Below are 22,978 nucleotides of genomic sequence, written 5' to 3' on the forward strand. Positions count from 1 at the left end.
ACCTGGTTGTCTCAGTCTAGTGTTTTTATCTAACATATGCACACACATACTCATGTAGACACAACATATACAGCATACATAAACACACACACACACACACACACACACACACACACACACACACACACACCACACACACACACACACACACACACACACACACACACACACACATTATGCATGTAAGGACAGGAGCAGAAGCGTAATTAACATTTAGAGAACCACATAGGAAGAATTGGCTGCAATCCAACAATTTCTATACTCGCTTCCTCAACTTGGCTTTCCCTGCGCTATATGAATATACAGTACGCATTATCATATGGCTGGACACATTCCACTCACTTCAAAGACCTCTGGTGAGCTGAGTGTGCATGATTACAGGGCTTGCTTTAAAGAGCCTCAGAGAGAGAAAAATCTGAGAGGGAGAAATGGAGAGAAAGAAGGAGGGAGAGAGAAAGCAGCTGGGTTGGTGGTAAACATCTGGAGGTTTTGGAGAGCTGGCCCTGGGGAAATATCTGCTCCAAGATCTGCTCCCTCCAGTCTTTCCTCGTCCAATCTCCTCCATCGATCTGATCTAATGTGACGGTCTGTCTGTAAAGGTCCAATACGTCACTCAGGGTGGCTTTGTTTACACGTTTATTTCAATCAATACGTTTTGGTTTATACTCACACACTGCCGGTACACAACTCCCAAATGTTTCCACATAACAAAATTGTAGGAACGCTTTGCTGATATTGAGTTTACAGCCCTCGTTGCACAACAATTCACTTCTCACTTGTTTAAAAGTTTCTAAGCCCTACCCTAACTCATCTGCTTCTTTTTATCCTTGGGAATATTATGGATTTAGTAGAGGAGATCAATAAGGGATAACATGGATTTACCTCATTAGTGTATTGGATACAATAATATAAATATTATTTGAATGTGTAATCCAACGGGCATCCTTCTGGGACCCCACAATTGTCCTCTGTTAGGTACATGACACTGAGTCTTTTATTTCAAACACCATACATGCTATTCATTCGAGTCTTATGTTCAATGTAAAGCACATCTTGGGCTTTTTAGTGATGTGATAACATGGGAGTGCGGAGAGAACAGAGCAATATTCTGTGGTTTTAAGTAGCGGGAATTCAAGCAAACAAGTTTTATGGCAGTACATATTTGAAGATATATGTTTTTATTCTTTATAGGATTGTTCTATTATATTTAGGAATTCATGTCATTTTGTCAATGCTTCTTCTCGTTTTCAACCACTTACCATCCCCTCGGTAAAACCACACTGAGTGAGGCAAGAATTATGTTATATTTAATGAATATGTTTTATATAGATCTTCAGTGAATATTAATCAGCTGGTACAGATTTTGCTCAAATCACATCAATTTGTAAATTCTCATTTCCATCAGTGTTATCAGGTACCTAGATTTAGATTATTTGTAAATGTGTTAAACATGGTATAAGATTATATATTTGGTTTGTTAAGGTAAATTGCCTTTTCATATTGAGTATACCTGTTGGATGAATTGATGGACACTGTATGTTGATTGACAACGTTTTCAATTCATTGATAGATTTGAAATATTTCTACAAAAATGTGATCCCAATATCCACATTTATGACATTTGGAATCAACCCATGTCTGGTTTATCATTCACTGTTTCTGCAGTTAGGGGGCTCCACCACCTGTCTGTCTGTCTGTACACACTGTTTATAACCTGGGCTGGTGTGTGTGAGAAGGATTTTTCTGCCTGCCACATCAATTGCCCCCTGAGGATGATTAGTGTTTATTGAATAGAACTGAATTCCTTACAGGCACAATGTCCTGCTCCAGGGCCATTTTTTTCTGGCTTAAAAATTACGTTTTCTTAGTGCAGTTGCTGGAATGTCTGTGTGTGTGTGTGTGTGTGTGTGTGTGTGTGTGTGTGTGTGTGGTGTGTGTGTGTGTGTGTGTGTGTTGTGTGTGTGTGTGTGTGTGTGTGTGTGTGCGTGTGTGTGTGTGCCAACTAAAATAAATCTAGAACCAAGGGGCATTGAGTTTATTTGGCTGTGTCTGCTTGTTTTAAAATACAGAAGGAAAGAGGCTGATTATCCTTGGAGAAAAACACGTACATAACAGAAAAAAAAACCCTCTGTTGATTCAACAGCTTGTTCTTTATGTAGCTTGTTGTTATCTGAAGAATTACTTTCATTGATCAGTCTGGGAAACAAATTGGAGAAATTCAGTTTGATGAGGCTGCTATTGTGTGGTGCATGATCGTCTGCTGAACTGAATTTACCTTTCCATAGTCATCAGTCAAAATGGTGTACTCAATTTGTTTCTGACGTGAAACATATACTTGATGTTGAATATTCTAAATTATATAGCATCTGTTCTGTCATTTCAATCCCACCCAGTTTTGAAATGCATGATAACTTATTTAGGGATGGTCCTTCCATCAAGTGGTATTATGTGGTTTTGTAATTCAAACCATGCATTTTGCACAAAAGCAATTGGCAGGTTTACGCCGTTGGTCCTGACATGAACTTGTAGACGTTAATGTCTTAATTCATTCAGGCACCAACACGCTGAGATAAACCGTCTCCACAGATACAGTATAAACACTCTATGTATATATGTATGCGTGCTGTACTGCATTCAGTTAAACAAAGCAGAATAATTATCTTATAGCTTACCCTGCATAGTAGACATGAAGCCTTCTGGTCCTTTTTTTAACACAGCGAAATTCATTGTGACTTAAGTACAATTCATAGCTAAAGAAAAATGAGTTAAATGGGTTAAGAGACACACCCATATATATTATATTACTTTATTCCCATAGTAAACTGCACTAAACTGTAGTCACGATGGCTTTATAACATCCTTCCATGCCATTTTACTCTAGTATATTTATGTCTGGTACACACATCTTTTTGCCCTTTCCATGTGCAATAAAATCAGCACAGATTTAACTGATTTGAACTTTTTGGTATAGATCAGGTCATGATGTCTCGTGTCAGTCGGACCTGTAACCCTTGGACCTGTCAGCTGGGATGTCAGGTTTCAGTGCAGCCACCAGAGGGACTTTGGCCCGTGGTTTAAGTTGTTTTGGAAGCACTTGGACAGAGATTTATGTTGTTGTTGTCATTAAATTAAAGTGACCAGTGTGAGCAAGGTGACACGGGTCGAGCAGTTCGTTCGTTTTCTGTTGCAGGTTTATTGTACAAAGATATTCTGGGTCATGATGAAAGATAAACGTAAACCAGACTAAACTGGAATCAGCTTGGTTTTATTTGCAGAAGAGTTCACCCACCTTTTGGGGCTGACATAGCAGAAATTCTTTAGGACACAACAACCTACTTACATGTTCAGCCTTGAAGATAAAATAAATGGTGGGGTGTCAAAACTGATGTTTTATACCTCCACCTGATCAGTGGCAACACATGATTAATGTAAAAACAAAAATTCTTATGGCACGGTGAATAGAAAAAACCCACAAAAAACAGTGATTTACATTTGAAACTCATACATTGTTCACATAAATACATAGCCTACCAGTCAAACTGCATCAGAAACACACAGAAAAAGTTTCGAAATAACAAAAAATATCCTTGTTTTTATTGCTTGTAGAATACCCACTTAACTTGAAAAGACGAGCGTGTGTATTTATTGTGCCACATAGGTAGTGAAGCAGCTCTGCTCTCTGTTGGGCTTTTTTCCCAATGCGCAGTGTATTACGGTAAAAGGAGGCGGGCTCTGACCTACATGTGCGTCGCGTTTTGATTGACATGGCGGAGTCTCCCAGTACCCGTTGCGCCGCGCCAGCAGACAGGCAAGACCCGACCCTGGGAATAAAAAAACACGCAGCCCGTCTGTTTGAAGATTATTTTATTGCAGCGAGGTGAGTTCTCTTTACACTTCTTTAACGGCACGACACCACCCCACAAAAAACGGTAATGGAGGTCGATGAAATCGTTGTTGAAAAAGTTTTAGAAGTGCGTGTGTGTGAGTGTGTGTGGAGTTTGGAGAGCTGAGCGCTGACGCCGGCAGTCTGGGCCACTTGGCCAGCGCAAAGGAAAAAGGAAAACTGATTCGCTGCTGGTGACGGGGGTGAATCGAAACTTTTGGGCACATTTTCCCGTTTATTTGGTAACAACAACTTAATAGCTTTCGGTGGGAATGATCGTGGTTAGTTCTTCACACTAGTCGAGTGAATGTGTGCGTTTGCAGTCTGCTCTTTGTGGTCCCGATTTCTCAGCTTTCACCAAAGAATGTGTTTTTGTCTCCGAGGACTTCAGATGGAGTAGTGCGCAACAGGAGAAAAGCTTCCCTCTTTTGCCTATTCCTGCAACAAAATGCACTTATTCATCTGGGACTTGCATTGTGGAAATTGTCTGTTGTGTTGAGGCTGCTGAAAATCAGGAAATGAACACTTTTATAGCTGGAAAATAAGTTGGAATGGAAGATGCTGAGGCAGTAAAATTTGACAGAGAGGGGGTTGCGAAATCATTGAATTGACACTATAGGGGCTTATTATGCATTAGATAACTGTTGGGGCATTTTAAAGGGGGCTATGTTTTAGTGACTTTCCATAGAGTTTGTGTGCAAATGCAGAATGCAGGAAAAAAGGCTTTGGAGAGGAAAAAAATCCCAACTCCAGCATATCCTAGCATTCCTTCCAGCCAGTCAGTCTCTCGCTCTCCCTCTCTCTCCCCCTCTCAGAAACGACTACGTGTCTGTCTGTTTGAGCAGGGAAGACAAATCTCTCTCTCAGCCTCCTCTCTAATGCAGACGTGGAAATCAAACATTGGTCTCCTGCTCGAAACGATCGATTTCCTGCCTCCCCTGTACCTCCATGAGAGGACAGTGGCCTGCCTATTAGAAGTCCTTCAGCCCATCAGCGAAGAGGAGACAGGAGATGTGGCAGGCAGCAATAGGTCGGAAAATGTAAGATGCCAAAGATGACTCGAGAGCCACTTTTCTTTTTAGTGGTTATATGTCGTAATAACAGGAGTTAATTGTCATGCTGCCATATGAGCGGTGAAGGGGGGGGGGGGGGGGGGGGGGGGGGTAGTAATTGGGGCTATGATTTGAGAATTACATATCCCCCCCTGCTGAGGGCTCTGGATCCAGTGGGCACCTTGGAGAATATAGGCTAGGGGGGAAAAAAATAACCTAACACACACACACACACGAGCACACATACACGGTTACTTTTTCAGGGAAGAGAGAAGGAGGAGAGGGAGAAATCCGATCCTAAATAGATGACGTCAGATGACATTCCTTTGGTGAAAGGCTGATGTGGCCATGTCATTTTTTTTTGTGAGAAAAACTGATATCCGACTTTTATTTTAAGGTAGGGGGGGGTTTAAGGGGGAGGGGGGGGGGGGGACAAAATGATTGGCAACCCGCTGAAAAGGTGTGTTTAGGTTTAGGTGAGAGCAAAGGAATTCTCTCTGTGGTGCATGAATGAGCAATTTATTTTTGCTTCCACAAGTCAGATGCTTCAAAAAGTCTCGGGCTGTGGAAAATAAGCCAAGGTATGGACCTTAGGAAGTAGGTAAAGATGGAGACAAGTCCTTCAGATGAAAGCATTTCTCAAGTGTACATTTTTCAGACCCTAACCCAGATGTGGAAAGTTAAATAGGATTTCAGGTTTGGGAAGGCTCGGATTTACAGCCTCAGGACGTTTCTTTTTGCTACTTTGGTTTCAGTAAAACATTGTATATCACAGCCTGCGACTTGAGTGTGTTACATGCAAAATAAACAGTAAAGCCACTGTGGATTTTGCACTTGATCAGGCAACACAAAGTAGAACATGCTATGTTGGTCTGAGTACCTGTGTAGCCTTCAGTTCCAGGTGATCACAAAGGATAAGTGCAATCCATATTATCTTACATAAATGTTTTTTCGTGCTCTTAGTACACCAGCATATCCCTCTTAACGCAGGCTGAACGGGGTTTATATCACTGTTCTGAAAGTTAAGCCTCTTTGGCTGCAACTTTTATACACAATAAGAATGTAAACAAAGCTCACAGGCTGACATTTAAAAAGTGATGAATGCTCTGCTATGTTTTTCTTGTTTTCTAAGCAAACTATGAAAACTTGTATTTCAGCACTTTTTTAATGTGCTTTGTTGAACTTTTATATTATTTTTTTACTGTAAGAGTTTAGTTGGCTGTGTGTAGAGCCAGGAATGTGGTGTTAGACGATGTACAATAGCATAATGTAAGCAGGGATTTGCTCTCAAACTGATGCAATTGCAAGCAAGTGAGTTTCCTCCCCCGGTCTTTAGTCTGCCACTTGTAAAATCCCCTTTTCAGTGTTTTAAAAAAAAGAAAAAAATCCAATACGCTGCAATTATATAACAGAAGAGAAAGAACTGTGTTTAGACTGGAGTCAGGTTGAAGGAGGGTAGCCATTGTTGTTTTGGCCTTCTCTGTCTTACACATGAATAGAGAAAGGGTTGAATAACACTTTATATGAGTTAACGACCTGTGCTCTGTACTCATTACGGCTTTGTCAAACAGGTACAGTTTACTCAGCTGCGTCGCTCCGTGTGATGGTGCGTCACTACCTACACATGGTGCAAATGTAACTTTGCAGCTGCTTTGTTATAATCCCACTTAATCAGTTTGTCAGTTTGTTTTATTCCACTCAAGTGCCTGTACAAGGACAGGGGAATGGCTGCCAATAATTCACAGTATATCATTAGAAAGTCAACTTATTGTGCTTTCTTTGACAGGCATACATAGACAACGTTTTCTTGAGAAGACGCATCTTCTTCTCCTCCAGCAGGTTTGATGGACTGGTTATGTGTTGCCTCTAATATTCGGAGACAGGTTATTCTAAGCGCAATGAGGAAGTTGTTCCCATGTTTCATGAGGACTCGTGATGCCAGCCTCGGTCTCCGTCTGCCCTTGGTCATAATCTGGGTTCTCCGCTTTCTACCAGCAGCGCCTTGCAGATCTCTGCTGGCCCAATGACATCCTACAGTGTATGCCATGGTTGAAAAAGGGTCAGTGAACGGGGCTGTGTGTGTGTTGTTGTGTGTGTGTGTGTGTGTGTGTGTGTGTGTGTGTGTGTTGGTGTGTGTGTGTGTGTGTTGTGTGTGTGTGTGTGTGTGTGTGTGTGTGTGTGTGGTGTGTGTGTGTGTGTTGTGTGTGTGTGTGGTGTGTGTGTGTGGTGTGCGTGTGTTTGTGTGTGTGTGTGTTGTGTGTGGTGTGTTGTGTTGGATGTGTGTGTGTGTGGTGTGTGTGTGTGTGATGTGTCGTGTGTGTGTGTGTGTGTGTGTTGTGTGGTGTAGTGTGTGGTGTGTGTGTGTGTGTGTGTGGTGTGTGTGGTGTGTGTGTGTGTGTTGTGTGTGTGTAGTGTGTGTGTGTGTGTGTGTGTGTGTGTGTGTGTGTGTGTGTGATGTGTGTGTGTGTGTGTGTGTGTTGTGTGTGTGTGTAGTGTGTGTGTGTGGTGTGTGTGGTACCTAGAACTTGGTCTACTGAGTGTAGTGTTACTGCAGTGCTGCTCTACCTTTCTGATGTCTGAGTGCAGGTTTATACCCACTTCTGACACACCTATGTGCATACAAGTATATTGTACAAGTTTTTGAAGGCTATAGTTTAATATTTGTTAGTGTGTTTTTCTATCTGACATCATTTCACTTTGGGTATAGGATCAAGTACCACACTCTTTTGTATGTTAGTAAGAGAGGGCGAAACAGTACGTTGAACAACTTGGGATTAAAATAATGCACTGATAAACCAATTAGGCTTGCACTTTGACGTAAAGTATTACATTAATCAGAAAAATACTTTTCAGTATAGACCAATGGGGTGATCAGATGCTAAAACACTCGCTATGCCCTTGGAAGCTCCAGGGACATTTTAAAAGTTAATGCTCTCAATATGCTCAGCCTGTGTAGATAAAAACACCTATTACCTCCTAAGTCTGCAAATAATCACCCATGAATTCCCTTTACATGTACTGACAATGACTGCTTAAATTGGTCCAGATTGCTCCCATAAGCTGCCCATATCTGGGATGATAATTGGCGCACCTCTTCTTTGAAGAATGCTAAACTATGTCTGAAGTTTTCATAAATTGCGCTATCAGTTGTACCATCTGTTTCTCTAAATGCAACAGGTGTTCTTCCCAGAAAGACTACTGCCTTCACTGTTACTGTAACAGAGGTGTGGTTTAGTCGAGTGAACGAGCAGCTTCCTGCTTCCTTTCCTGTGATAGGAGGTTTTACTTATTGGACGGTTGGTTGTGTCGAGGAGTTTTTTTTTCCTGTGAGGTCAAGGGGTCGACGGAAGGAGGAGGTTTTCTTCAGTTTCTCTTCCTCTTGTCCCTGAAGATGAACAGTGAAACACGCGGGTTTTCCCTGTGATTTTGCTCTATTTGCCCTGAAAACGTTCGGCTGCTGTGACATATGATGGAGTGCAGGGGAACTCTAGAGGGAACAGCAACCCAATGTTTCATTTATATTCAAAACAAGTGCCCTCATTAAGCTGACAGAAACCCATACAATAGATAACAGATCAATCCGCCATTATTACCCTGGTTACTCCATTAATCATTTTTATCATTAAATGTCAGAAAAATAGTTAAAAACATCCATTAAATTGTCCCAACGTGGCTTATTGAAGTTCCTTTTTTTTTAAATCCAATCAACAGTCCTAAAGATATTGACTTATCTATTATATGTGACAAAGAACCAGCAAATACATGGAAGAAACCGACTCCCTCAAAGTGTGAAAGCTTTAAGCTAAAAATGCATTTATCGGTTAATCAATCAACATTTGCATTTACTAGTCTTTCCAGTTCATTATAGGTGTTATAGCATTAAAAAACGTCTATTAAGAAAGTGTAAATAGTACGGATGACTATATGTTCGAAAAAAAATCGACAAAGAAATGGAAAAGCTTGCAGCAGTTGTTCAATAATGCGGTTTGCAGATTTGAGTGAAGATCTTTTGTTTGTTTTGTGACTTTACGACTGAACACATTTTCTTTTATTAGCAGTTACAATTTGAACTGCTGTGATTCACAAGGTTGTATTTCGGTCAAACTTCACCTGCAGGCCAGGTAAACACATACCGAGCGGGAGCTGCATGTAGGTGTGAAGTCCTAAACAGAATATTGTTCCTGTCATATCACATGACAGCTGCTTGTTTAATGCTTTCACTTTCCGTTTCCCAGCTTTGTGTGTGTTACCGAACTGTCTCTCTCTTGCTCCCTCCCTCTGATCCTCTGTGTTTCTTTTCTCCCGTATGGACGTTGGCTTTTTGTTGAAGTATCCCAGCATCTCATGTTTGCTTGGCACCGAGCTGTAATGTTTGCCCTCCTTCTCTCTTTCTTTCTGCCTCCCTCCCTCCTTCCCTTCGTCTTTCGTTCTCCAGAACCCTGTCTCCATTTTTTTTTTTGTCTCCCTTGATAATTTCCTGCATTGTTGACAGTTGATTTAGAAGAAGATAAAAGAAGCCTTTCAACTTCTCTCCCCCCGTCTCCCTCCTCCCCTCTCCTTTCCCACTGCCCTCTCCTTTCCTTTCCTTTCCTTATTGTTATCTGACATTACATTTAATATTGATTTTGTTGCTCTTAGATTGCTGGTTGAACAAAAATGACAAACTGAGGATACCAACTTAGGCTTGAAAAGAGCTACTTGGGTGTGTTGTTATTTTACACTATTTCTTGGTGTTTCATTGTCCAAGAGAGTTTAATGTTTAGATTTAAACATGGTCAAAATGACAGCAGTATAACAGAACGGTATTGTTACACTACCCACTCAAGTAGACCTTTACTTTTCAAATACCAGCAATATTTGATACACAACACATGTGATTACGTGATGCAAACGAGTGTCTTGACCAATAACTCTCTTCTCTGGTCGCCGATTTGAATAATTTCTCATCACTTGGGGTCATTTAAAAGTTCTTGACAGCAGCTGTGTGGAAGAGACAGGAGTGACATTTGAGGATTAGACGAGATGATGAAATAAAATGATTATCACAAAAGGGAACATGTTCAGAATCCAGACACATAATGCCAATCAAGTCTTGTCACGTGGTAAGGTTTCTCAGAAGAGCTGGATGAGTTGTCGCGCTCGGCTGCACGGGCCCCTGCTCAGTTCCTCGGGGGGCATCATCCATAGAAATAGCTTGTTGAAGAGCTGCCCACTGGTGTGTGGTGTGTGTGTGTGTGTGTGCATGGTCAGCTGGTCGAAGAGATCAAGCGTGCACCTGTACACACACACCACACACACACACACACGCACACACAGAGCACAGACTTAACACACATGCATGAACATACACACACACACAGTTCACTTTACGTGCCTGCATTAGCATGCCAGGCGTGTTGGTGTTGCTGGTTGGCCGGCCCATGGAAAGTTCCGCCAGTCGCTAATGGCTGTTTTTATGCCTGACTGTGAGCGTTTTGAGTGTGTATCTCAAGTGTCTCCAGTCTGTGGGCTTGGGTTCAAATGTGTGTGTTGAAGTGTGGAACCGAGCCTGAAGCTGGTTATATTTCTTAATGATTATTTTGTTGAAACTGAAATTGGAACCAGTACACATATTGTGTGTGTGTACTGTATGTGTGTGTGTGTACTATCACATGTTGGGTGTGTATGCAGGACCAGGTTTGTGGAAGGAGGAATAGGTGTTTTTAATGTTTTATTGCTTTCCCTAGTTTAACCACCCTCCCCCCCCCCCCCCCCCCCCCCCCCCCCTGTTCCTTCTCCTGCCCCACCCGCTCACTCCAGGGCATGCAGACACACTTCGACCCGTCCCCCCCTCTCACTCTGTCTCCCCCCCTCTCACCCTGTCTCCCCCCCCTCTCATCCCTCCTGGCTTCACATACCTGGCATTTCTCTTTCTTGTTCTTTTGCCACTGGCTGACCATTGATACCTTCAGAAGACGCTGATGGACTTCATCCGCACCATACATTTTTGGGGTATTTCTCTAAGGTTTGTTCAACTTTAAAACAAAAACGATCATAGTTAAATTTTACGCGATGAAAAGTAGTCCGCTTAACCTTACACTGCCACACCTGATGGAGTCTTTGTCGGCATTGTCATTTTGGAAATGTTTTCCTCACTTTCGAGTGAGTAACAAAATAAGAAGTTATCCGGCTCGGTGTGGACCTGGCCTCCCCTATTTTCCCTCACTTCTCCCCTCCTTCCCCTCAAGCTGGGACCCCCCACAAATCACTGAGACATCCCACACACACACACACACACACGCACACGCACACGCACACGCACACACACTACACTACCCACATCCCTGAACCAGTGTGTGAAATCCTGAGGCTGATTGAGGAGGAGGAATGTGACCTTGTGACCCTAGTCTGTGGGGAGGGGTGTTATACGTGTGTGTGAGTGTGTTTTTGATGTGAGGGGAGCAAGTGATTGTATGTACACTTTCCATTGGCTTCCCAGAAGTGTCCTTTCTGATTTTTCAGCCCATTTTTTCTCTAATGGTTGAAACAACACTGCTGCTGCTCTCTCTCTACACATGCATACACACACACGGCACATTCATGGACATTGACGATGAGTTAAGTCATGGAATTAAGCATGCAAAGTACCAGTCATTCATGAGTTGCCTGTTCTGTTCTGCGGTATGAGTGTGTGCGGTGGCACTTCTCTCACACTCAGGTCGGTTGTTGTCTTGTCTGTGAGAGGTGAGGACAGGTTTCTCATGTAGGTGTGACTAAATAGTATTTTCCTCAACACACACACACGCACACACCACCCACTGAGCAAGCTTTTTCATGGCCCAATAAAACTGATGATCTGAATGTCTCTTGTGGTTTTGTCTCCGTCTACATGGCTCTTCATCCAAGGAATGTGAGTTTGTGCATCCGTCTATCTGTGTGTGTGAGAGAGAGAGATGAGAGAGAGATAGAGAGAGAAAGAGAGAGGAAGGGGGAGTAGACTTCACTTCTTGACTGGCATAGCGTCTTAATTAAGACTCATGGCATGCAGCCCTGATGGAGCTTTGGAGGCAGAGACGTGCTGTGTGTCGGGCAGCAGCAGGTCCCCTGGCAGTGAATGTGGGCTATTGTCCTCCTTCAGGCCGCTTGTAATGCTGAGCTGATTGCGGTGATTGCAGGTCATTGCATTAAAATACATGGGAATGCAGAGGTAAGTGGGTCTTTACAGTTAACTTCACGGCGGAGGTTTAAAAACAAAAGTGGACTTGAACTTCTAGTAAATACACTCACTTTTTTTTAAACTGTATGTACTGCTTGCCAGTCATTCACCTCAATCTTTAAACCCACTATTTAGACTTTGATTGGTGACATTGGAGTGTCACCTTTTAAAATGAGTTACTAGTTGATTGATTATCAGAAAACAATAAAAACTGTCAACTACAATTGTCCTATAACACATCATCTCATGTCTTGTTTAGTCCATTGAAAAGTAAAAAGTAAAGCAGCAAATTTCTCAATTTTAAAGAACCCTAAAATATTGGCAGTGTTGCAGCTCTCAGGGACCTTGAGGTATCTGTCATTTATAAATGAAACATGAAAAACATCAGGGATATTTGGTTCAGGTTGGCACACCAATGCACTTCTTCTTCTGCCCCATTTTCAGAAAAGTGAAAAAAAAAACACTGCCATTATTTAAATAATGTCCCTCATTTTCTGTAAAAAGCAATTTCAGAAGCACTCAGCAATAGTAATACATTGTCCGTATGCTAAACATACACATTTTTTTCACATGGATAGTAGGGTGATTTAAATAAATTGGCCTAAATCGACAGTTATATATTAAAACAGTCAAAATAGACCCATACATATTTCAATCTGACTCTCTGCACACACACACCACACACACACACACACACACACACACACATTGTGTCAGGCCTTAACCCTGAGTTTTGGGTTTTGGGGTTTGACTCCAGCGACCCATACAGTACAGTTAAATCTCCACAAAAGACGTTCCTTTTTTAAACTCGGTGTAACCAGAGGCCAAATCATACACTAAACATGCTGAATATGCACGTGAAAGTGTCCATCATGAGGAACTGTAAGTAATCTTCAGTCCTGCGGTGTGTTGGTGTGCAGTCAGTCCGGGGCTCAGCTGCACGTTTACAAGCTGGAGTGCAAGACTGAAAGCATTGTCCGTGCCTGCCAATGTTTACAATGTATTGTGTGTGTGTGTGTGTGTGTTTATATGTGTGCCCATATGCTTGTTTTTCTGTGATGAGGTTCAGGCATGCCTGTGCGTACAATTGGTGTGTGTTTATGTGGGTGTGTGTATGGCCTGTGTCTCTGTGCCGATGTGCGCAGTGAGGAGGAAGTGGCTGTGTTTGTTTAAACTAAGCACGCTCAGCCATGTGGGACAATTTAGCGGGAATGAGAATCCTGCACCCCCCCTCCAATCCCTCTCCTCACCATTCCCCAAGCCTGCGCCAAGCTCCTCCCCCACCCTACCCCAAAACCTTCTGAATGGGCGGCTGTCTTTTGAAGGCTGAGGGGTTGTTTGGGATATAGGGCCAATATTGTGGGGGAGAGGACAAGGGGGGAGCAAGGGAGGAAGAGGACGGCATGGTTAAAGCTGGATTCACACAGAATAGGAGTAGATGAGGGAGTAGAGCAAGGCTCAGCAATGCAGGATGAAAAAACTAAGTGTAACTAATAGCCGCGTTCACACCGCAGTACTTTTCCCACTTTAGTTCCGATATAGTTCCGAAATGTCGCGTTCACACCAAAAAGAGCCGGAACTAAAATGAGTTCATGAGAACCTTTTTTACCCCCTTTTTCCGTCCCTGCTAGAGAGCAGGGTACTTTCGTGGGGAGAAAAAGGTTCCTATGTCTGATTGACTGGGCGGATTGAAACCACGCCCCTGTAAAACCTCCCAAAAAGTTTTGTGAAGCCGCCATTTTATTATCCTCGCATTAGCATTATTAGCATTAGCATTAGTCCAGCGCAGAAACGCAGAGAGACTAACTTATGGCAACACAAAAGAAAACATGGGAGCGGTGGAGATGAGGAGGGTGTCGGCGTCCCAGCAGCTTCTACTGAAGCCAGTCCTCAACTCCGGGGACTTCCGGCCGGGGACTTCGGGTGGCAGTAATGCCGTGAAGTTGCTTGCGGCCTGCCAGTAAAACCAGAAGAAGAAGAAGAACGAAGATAGTGACGTCAGCGGCTTCATTTGCCTAATCCTTCCCCAGGAACTTATTCCGGTGTGAACGTGATCTGTACTTAGTTCATGAGAACTAAAGAGTTCTCATGAACTAACTTCTCATGAACCTTTGTGGGAAAAGTACTGCGGTGTGAATGCGGCTAATGCTCATTGGTCACTCGTCCTTTCTTGTGAAATCCATGCAACCACCAAAGTCGTACACAACACAAACACTGCCTTATCTGAGCGAGTGCTTGAAGAGGATCCAGGTCCAAAGCATCATATATTTACTGAAGGCCTGTATTACATGGAACAAACTGCATTAGACAGCAATACAAAGAGAGACGTAGAGGAGGATGTATGGAAGAGACATGAATGAGGCTGTGGAGCTAATGCAGAGCTGGTGCTGCATTATGTCATGATAGCGTAATATTGTCGCGTCTTGCATAAAGGAATGTCAGTGTGTTAGGCATCCTGAGAGCCCACAGTGTGAATCCTATTGAGATTTTATGTGTGTGTTTTTGAGAAAGAGAAAAAAGTCTCACAATGGAAACTATATAGACCAAATAAATGACTCCACTACCAATCTATTTCTTGTTTTTTCCGCTTCCTTTCTACCGTTTTGTTTGACTTTCAATGCCATAAGAGCTTTGAATTCCATGCTCCTTTTGTTGTCCTTAGAAAAAAAACACCGTAGTTCCCCTCAATAACTAGCATCTTCACCACTTAAAGGGGTTAAAGGTCAGTATGGTTCGGATTTGCTTTGCCCGCCAAAGAAAAGCATTGGTATTATAGATATACAACAGTTCCTGGATCTTTAACAATCCTTGAAAAGACTTGCTCTTATTTAACCCTATTTTCAAGCTAGCCATGCCCAAGCCAGCACCAAGATGGCCTCGTGTGCATCTCCACAGCCCGTTATATCACCACCAGTCAGCCCGACTCCAGTCTCCTGGCTTTTCAAACTAGCCTCCATGTGTGCGGCCAGACTGAGCCTAGGAGATTCAAGGTGTTAGGGAGGGGTTTGCTGTGATCTCTCTGCGCTCAGCCGGCAGCCTCTCTGGATCTGATGAAGACAAGTCTGAACTTTGGTGGGACAGGAGGAGGGATGAGAGGGAGAAAGAGAGGAGAGAGAGAAAGAGAGGGAGGAGGGGCGGACAAAAGGAGAAGAAAAATTCTGGAAGCGCTTGCCATGAAGAGAAGTGAGTCATGTTCATGTGCTTGTGGGAGAATAGCTACTTCCTCTGTATGAAACACACTAACAGCAGTATCTTAAGGCCCACTGGCATATTGACAGGGATAAGGAAGATAACGATTTTTTTTTTGCTAGTAACATCCTGAAGATGTTGGAGACATTGTTGAGGCTGATGGAAGTAATGAAGACAATGACATCAGTGCTATGGTGATGATTAGGGCGGGATGAGTTGTTGTTTGTGACGGTCGGTAAATCATTTTGTTGTGTGTGTGGTCACCAGTTAGTGGAAACAGGCCTTGAACATCTGTATTACTATAAGAACTCTCAGTTGGAGGAAAACAGGAAGGAGGGAGTTTGGTGGACCTGGCTGATGTAATTGGTTGAAACGTCAGTGTCTTTGACTCTGATAAACGCTGTCACAAAGTCACTTGTGTGTCTGAGTTGTGTCGCCTCTGTTTAGACTTCCAAACATTGTTTCCCTCCATTATTTTCTGCATATTTTTCTCATGCACAGGAGCCACAGAGAGAGAGAATATAAATCTCCTTTTTGCTGGTCTCCTCTCCCGTGGAGTTACGTCGCTGCTACGTGGCAAGCATTGGACTGTCAGGGCCTCTACTGTGGGTTTACTGCCTGCTGGCCCCCAGCCCAGCCACACACACACACACACACACACACACACACACACACACACACACACACACACACACACACACACACACACACACACACACACACACACACAGCCGTACAGCTGCAGGAGGGAGGGCTCGCTGGCAGATGCACACATCTGTTGGAGCTAGCTGCGCTGTCCTAATGTGACGCTAACACACACGAAACACTGAGCTGATTGTGAGCGCACTGCATCATGAATAGCCAGGGAAAAAGTGGAGAGCATGTTTCAAACTCTCCTAGTTTCACTACTTATTTGCAGGGCTCATTCAATCTTCTCTGCTTCTCTATCTCTCTCTCTCTCTCACACACACACACACACACACACACACACACGCTCATTGCCTGCTGTCTGTGGTATGACAGGCAGGACTAATGTTTGTTCTGGAGCAATAACACAATTAGGATTCCACACATTTCTTTCTCCAAACACACTCAACGTGCGGCCCCCTCTTTCCCCCCTCCCCCCTTCTCCTCTTTCCTCTCTCCTTTGCTCCTCTCTCCTTTCCTCCTCCTCTTCTTTCCATCCTGCCTTCCCTTCTGTCAGTTAACAGTTTGCTGTCAAGTCTGCCCCGTGTAGACGGGCAACAGATGATCAGATGATATTGATTTAATAACACCAAATTGCTTTGCTTTTGACAAAGTTACAGAGCTTTCTCAGTCACGTGTGTGTGTGTGTGTGTGTGTGTGTGTGTGTATATTTTATTCTTGGCACAGTTCTCCTACTCGGTCTACTGCTCTTCCGCTTAGGGTTTGATGAAGGTGACCCTCCACCATACACCAATTAACCTTTCTCTCTCCGTCTCGCTCACACACTGGAACTGCTCTCCCTACGCTCCTGACCTGAGTGTAAAATTGCCATTTCCTCTTCATTTTGTTCACAAGGAAAACTGATGCCTCACCTACCCCCCCCCCCCCCTCCCTCCCTTCCTCCCGCCCTTCCTCCCTTCAGCCCCTTTCTCAACTTCTCTCCTCTCAGTCCCCTTTTCTTTCTCTCCACTCCCTCTACTGTCTTTTCACCTTTCTTTCTCTCTGACCCTGTTTTGTGATACGCCACGTTGAGGGTGTTGTGTGTGTGTGTGTGTGTGTGTGTGTGTGTGTGTGTGTGTGTGTGTGTGTGTGGTGTGTGTGTGTGTGTGTGTGTGTGTGTGTGGTGTGTGTGTGTGGTGTGTGTGTGTGTGTGTGTGTGTGTGTGTGTGTGTGTGTGTGTGTGTGTGTGTGTGTGTGGTGTGTGTGTGTGTGTGTGTGTGTGTGTGTGTGTGTGTGTGTGTGTGTGTGTGTGTGTGTGTTGTGTGGGTGTGTGGTGTGTGTGTGGTGTGTGGTTATGTAACTTAGTCTCTCCCTGGGAATGGGCCGCTGCTTCTTTGAGCCCCGCTTTTACTTCCTCCCGCCCACTGCCCCGGCAACAGCCTATTAAGGGAGCCGCTGGTTTCCCATCAGCCAGTGGGAGAGGGGAGCTGTGTTTTGACAGGGTAGAGGAATGTGAGGAAGGCGGGGTCTTTCCAGGAAGTGGATGGCAATAGAGTCAGGTCCTGGAGACTTTGGCTGAGCTACTTATTTGGCACCCTGGAAATGATTTAATTCCGATACACTTATTTTATGTTGAATCAAGCTGATCGAGTTTTGTTTTCATTGTGTCCACGATCATGTTGTGTTTACACGTACAAGACATATTTCTCCTCTCTTAACTCCTTTTCTCTTTTGATTAAAAGTTGTCCAAAGTTGGACATTGTGTGTTTTGACAAACATAAAGAGCATTACTTTAATCTTAGGCTCATTAGGAGACGGGGAGGTATAGAGAAAAGGCTGACTTGAAGTCACTGGGTCATCTGTTTCTGGCCTGTGTTCCTGGAAACCAGGCCTGAAGAGAGGATTGGATGGGTGGGTGGGTAGATGGATAGATGGAAGGATGACGGGGGAGAAAGGCTTTTGCCATGGGTGCTTATTTGTGTGTGTGTGTGTGTGAAGGCTGAGGGACGGACGTGGAGTAATGTGCTGAGACTGTCGTTTACCAGGCTGAGTCCTGACTTGTCGGCGCTCCGGCTGTACACAATGATCTGCAGAATGCCTGGTATTTCGAGGAAACGGGGGGGAGAAGCAGACGAGGGGAAAGATAGAACATTTGAGAGAAAGAACAGTTTTATGAAAGAAGTAATCTAGGAAATAAAAATGTATTTAAAAGATGTTTTTATTCCATTTATCAAATGCAGTATGGCTGTTCAAGATTTCGCCAGACATTGCTTAGGGGCGTTCCAGCATTTCCAGCACTCAATACAGATTGGTGATAGCTCCTCATCTGCCTTGAGCTATGTGGAAGATGAAGGAAACTGCTGTTTAACCTTGGAGACTAATTAGAATTCTGTAAAAGTAGTGAAATGCTCAGTCTCAGAAATGATGCAGATATTCCGAGTTTGGCAGGCCTAGATCGTCCGAGACTTAAACTATCAAAAGTTCACCTTGTTTTTGTGAAAGTGACCATAAGATATACCATCAACCTTCAACTGCTAGTTCCAGTGTCAGCTTAATGTGCTATTCATTTCATAATAGCAATGTTACCTTCTCAAAGCTACTTTCTTTAACCCTACCTTAGGGATGAGAAGTTAAGGAGACCAATCAATTGATCAATTGATGCTGCAGGGAAAAGACTACATGGTTAAGCTAACTCTATGTATAACGTGGCATTGAGGTTAAATGGCTTGATTAAAAGATATGCCTGAAGCTGGTTGATTGACGCTTTTGTACCTTTTTTAGATGTGGTTTCTCAAGGTGCTGGATCCCATCTGTTGGCGGGGAACATGTGCTCCAAAGGGCTCAGTTCAGGGGGTTATGAGAGGAGCTTGTTCATACATGGTTTGCAAGTGGAACGTGTGTGTGCGCTCGTATGTCCGTTGCATTCCACTCCACCCGTTCCGAGTTCTTCTCCGTGGATGACATATCATTACCGCAATTACAGGGCAGGAGGACTTTGACCAGAGACACACACAGAGGCGTGCACACTTAAAAGCGCTGCAAAAATGTATGCACAGGCATATGCATGCCAAAAGCATGATGGCAAATTCAGAAAACTCAGAATTTTGCTTTAAACACTTTCCATCTGTTCCTCTCTTTCAGCCCCTTAATGCACTCTCACTCTCTCTCTCACACACACACACAAACACACACACACACACACACACACACACACACACACACACAAACACAGACTCCATATGTGCAGAAAGCTGCCAGCCGACGTGGGAACCTAAAGAGGTTCCATCTTTTATAAATCCCCTCTCTGTCTTTCCAAATGTGTGTGTGTGTGTGTGTGTGTGTGTGTGTGTGTGTGTGTGTGTGTGTGTGTGTGTGTGTGTGTGTGTGTGTGTGTGTGTGTGTGTGTGTGTGTGTGTGTGTGTGTGTGTGTGTGTGTGTGTGTGTGTGTGCTGTGTGTGTGTGTGTGTGTGTGTTGTGTGGTGTGTGTGTGTGTGTGGGTGTGGTGTAGTGTGAATGTGTGTGTGTGTGTGTGTGTGTGTGTGCTGTGTGTGTGTGTGTGTGTGTGGTGTGTGTGTGTGTGTGTGTGTGTGTGTGGGTGTGTGTGTGTGTGTGTGTGTGTGCTCTCCTCAGAGTAAGCACAAGCACAGCATTCCTCTTTGCCTTCCTCTACCCCCTTCTTTCCCTCTTACCTCCCCCCCTCCATCTTTCTCTGCATCTCCCCCTTCTCAACCCCACCTCTTGCTCTCTTCTGCTATAAAGGTACTCTCTCAATGTGTGTGTGTGTGAGGCTGAGTGAGAAAGAGGGAGCAGGTCTCTCCTCGACTGAATACCTTTTGTAAAAGGAGCTGGGGTTGAATGGGAGTGGTGTTGGTGGCAGTTTCCCACCATATTTAGAAGCTACCTCCTCCCTCTTTCTCCACACACACACACACACACACACACACACACACACACACACACACACACACACACACAGACACACGCATATCAATGTGTTTGTTTGCGTGTGTATTAAAGGCCAGCACAGATTAAGGTTGTCAGTTGATAAGATTTGTCTAAAAGGACTTGGATACATCCCAATCATGTTTGGCGTAAACTGGGTTTGTGTGTGTGTGTGTGTATGTGTGTGTGTGTGTGTGTGCGTGTGTGTGTGTGTGCTGCAGGGAATAGATATAGCCATTCAGTTCTGAACACGGACACCTGAGAGCATTCCTCTCTGCTTAACACACCCATAATGAGGAAGAGGATACCTGCACCTATGTCTCCCATTCTCTCTCTGTTATCTCCCTCCTTTTGTGTCACTATATTACACGCACATTACAGATCAGGTACATCCGCAGCATTTATTGTAAAGCTTATACCAGTGAATAATATGAGTTACGGAACACAGGAAGTGCCTTTTTATGAGTGTCTACTGATTTAGCCTGTTTTAAAAATATAAACAGGATGCAACTGTCCAGGGTTTATCCCTCATGACTGTTAAACCACAGAATTACAGAGAATAACATCACCTAAGTACCAAATAAAGTTCAGTTTCAATTCTCCATTTTGTTTCTCGCTTTTCCTTAGTGTGAATATTCTTCTCTTTTTTTATTGTCTATAAACCTCTCCCATTTTCCATATGTCCTCCTCCTGCTTGTCTCCTCCCTGATCTGCTGCTCTTCCAGTAACTAGATGAACACAGCTTGCTGCACAGAAATGTATATTTGCTTTCCAGCTGCACTATGAGCGATGTGGATATTGGTAGGAGTTGACAGCATGATCACATGAGCAGATGCTTCTTATTAATACCGTCTTGCTTATCTTTTTTTCTAATCACATGGTTGCCGGTATTTAAAAAAGGCGGTTGTGTAAGATTCTTGCAAAGCTGTGAATAAGCAGTCATCTCAGTTCAGTCGTCCAAACTCCACCCCAGTGTTTTACAGGCCAATGAAAACTAGTACCTTGGTTGCAGGGCAGTTTTTTGTGGAAAGAATCAAGAAACCAAAATCAGAACCAGCTTTAAGTTCCTGAAAGTGTTCCCAAGTTCCTGGAAAAGTTGGTGTGCTGTATGAAAGAGCTTGGATTCAGTCTCTGTTAGCGGATATTAGTATGCTATGTAGCTGGTAATGCTTTCTTTACTAAAGTGTTATTCAGGACAGTGTGTTTTTTTAGTGTATGTAAAACAGCTGACCAAAAAGGCCATGCTCTTTTGGACAAACATGGCTCCGTGAGAGTCACTGTTTGTTTTAATTGAGATCTAATGCTCTGACATATGTCTCTCTGTCTGTCATGCATATCAGTGTTTTTATATGTTTAGCATAGTTATGCAAGATACTAATTATAGAAATAAAACAATACTCCACATCAAGAAAAGTGAACAATTGATAAAACTAAGAAATGATATGGTATTTGCAATTAAAATACACCACTTTTTATTCAAGTTTTACCATTCTCTTATACAAAAGACAGGTTTAGACCGACTACAGTATGCAACATTGATGGAAAAGCACATTTGTTGCCAGAGAGGCGCATTCCTCGGTCCAACAATAGCTGCTACAGACTTATCTCGGAGATTAGGTCCTGTGCCTCTCAAAGTTCAACCTGCCTTCTGTCTGAGTTTCTAGACTTTTATAGATTTCCATCATCCTGTCCCTTGAGAATAGTGCTCGGGGGGGCAGGAAATCATCTGAAATCAATTCGTATCTCCTTGTGTGACACAACCACTTCTGAGAAAATCTTGTCACATCAGTCATGTGTGAAGAACATCTTCTTCTCTAAAAAAAGGAATACTAAAACATTAGCACATTTAAAACCAGTATGCTGTGGGTTTCAAAGGAATCTTGAAGTTCAAGGTCTTTATTCATAACATGCACAACAATTACGAAGGGCCAGTCATACACAATTAAAATCTAAAGTCTCAGACTCTTAGACCCCATTTACACGGGAACGTTTGCGTTTACGCACCGAATTCGTTTTCAAAAAAGTCTTCCGTTCACACGCATTCGGCTCATTTAACGTGTCCGTTCACACGAGACCACTGGAGACGCTGTAGTACATATGCCGGGCCTGTAAGTGGCGCTGTACTTCCGCACAAGACCGCTCGAAAGCGCTGGAGACGCTGTAGTACATATGCCGGGCCTGTAAGGGGCGTAGTAACTTCCGCCACAAAATACACCAAAAGCAGCGAAGAAGACCCCCGAGCATGGTTGCCATGGTTGCCCTTCTGTTTATGCCCCGCGGTGGATTTAGCAACATGTAGTTCATGTAATTCTCCATGTCCACTTGTTGCTGATGGTTGTGGTAGAGGAGCTGTAGATTTTGCATTAACATCTGTAGCATGGTCAGTAGCAGTAGCTACTGACCATGCTACAGCAGTGAGCAGGAGAGGCGGGGCTATGGCTTCATCGTTATCAGGAAATGATCGTATAGGGCGTACACACTGAGCCGTTTGACCCCCCAGAGCGTTCCGGTTGCAGATCTATCCACCTTGGGACCCGTTATCGTTTGCGGGGTCTGTTTCCGCGATTCCGTTACGGCCTCGTGTGAACGAACACGCGAGAGAAAAGTAGCAGATCCGTTTCGTTCTCATGTAAACACCGCCTTTAAAAAAAATCCAATTCAAATTTGTTTTAAGAAAATTAGCTTGTTGTTAGAATAATGAGATGAACAGCCCTCTTGGCCCTAAAGGCAAACTGCAGGGGGGAGCTTCAAGGCATAGTAAAGAATATGGGTTTTAAACTAAAATGACCCTTTCTTAAATACCTTTTATATTACATATGTTAAGGTTTTAAACTTTAAAACATGTTTAAAACTGCCAAGCATATCTTTTGACCACATCGAGCTGATGAAACGTTTTACTGCTGTCGTTTACAGCAAAGTAGAAACACAATTAAGGAGTGTCAGACATGCTGAATCAGTGATTCAGCATGACGAACGCCAGGAGCACACGACTGACTTTGATCTCCCTAGTTGCGAGACTTAAAAAGTAGCAGTCATTTGTACAGCCAAGCAGAAGAAATATGTATGGCCAATTAGCTAATGTTAGCCTTA

The 22,978-nt window shown here is 43.5% G+C and overlaps 1 protein-coding gene across 1 annotated transcript in view; it reads left to right on the forward strand.

The window, feature by feature from the left end:
- The first annotated feature begins 3,780 nt into the window (after positions 1-3,780).
- Positions 3,781-22,978, forward strand: part of fndc3ba (fibronectin type III domain containing 3Ba) — a 101,965-nt gene continuing 82,767 nt past the window's right edge. Inside the window, 1 exon segment of the mRNA XM_034144376.1 lies at positions 3,781-3,877. The gene's annotated coding sequence lies outside the window, so the exon portion shown is untranslated.

Source organism: Trematomus bernacchii, unplaced genomic scaffold (genome assembly GCF_902827165.1).
Source record: "Trematomus bernacchii unplaced genomic scaffold, fTreBer1.1, whole genome shotgun sequence".
NCBI lineage: Eukaryota > Metazoa > Chordata > Actinopteri > Perciformes > Nototheniidae > Trematomus > Trematomus bernacchii.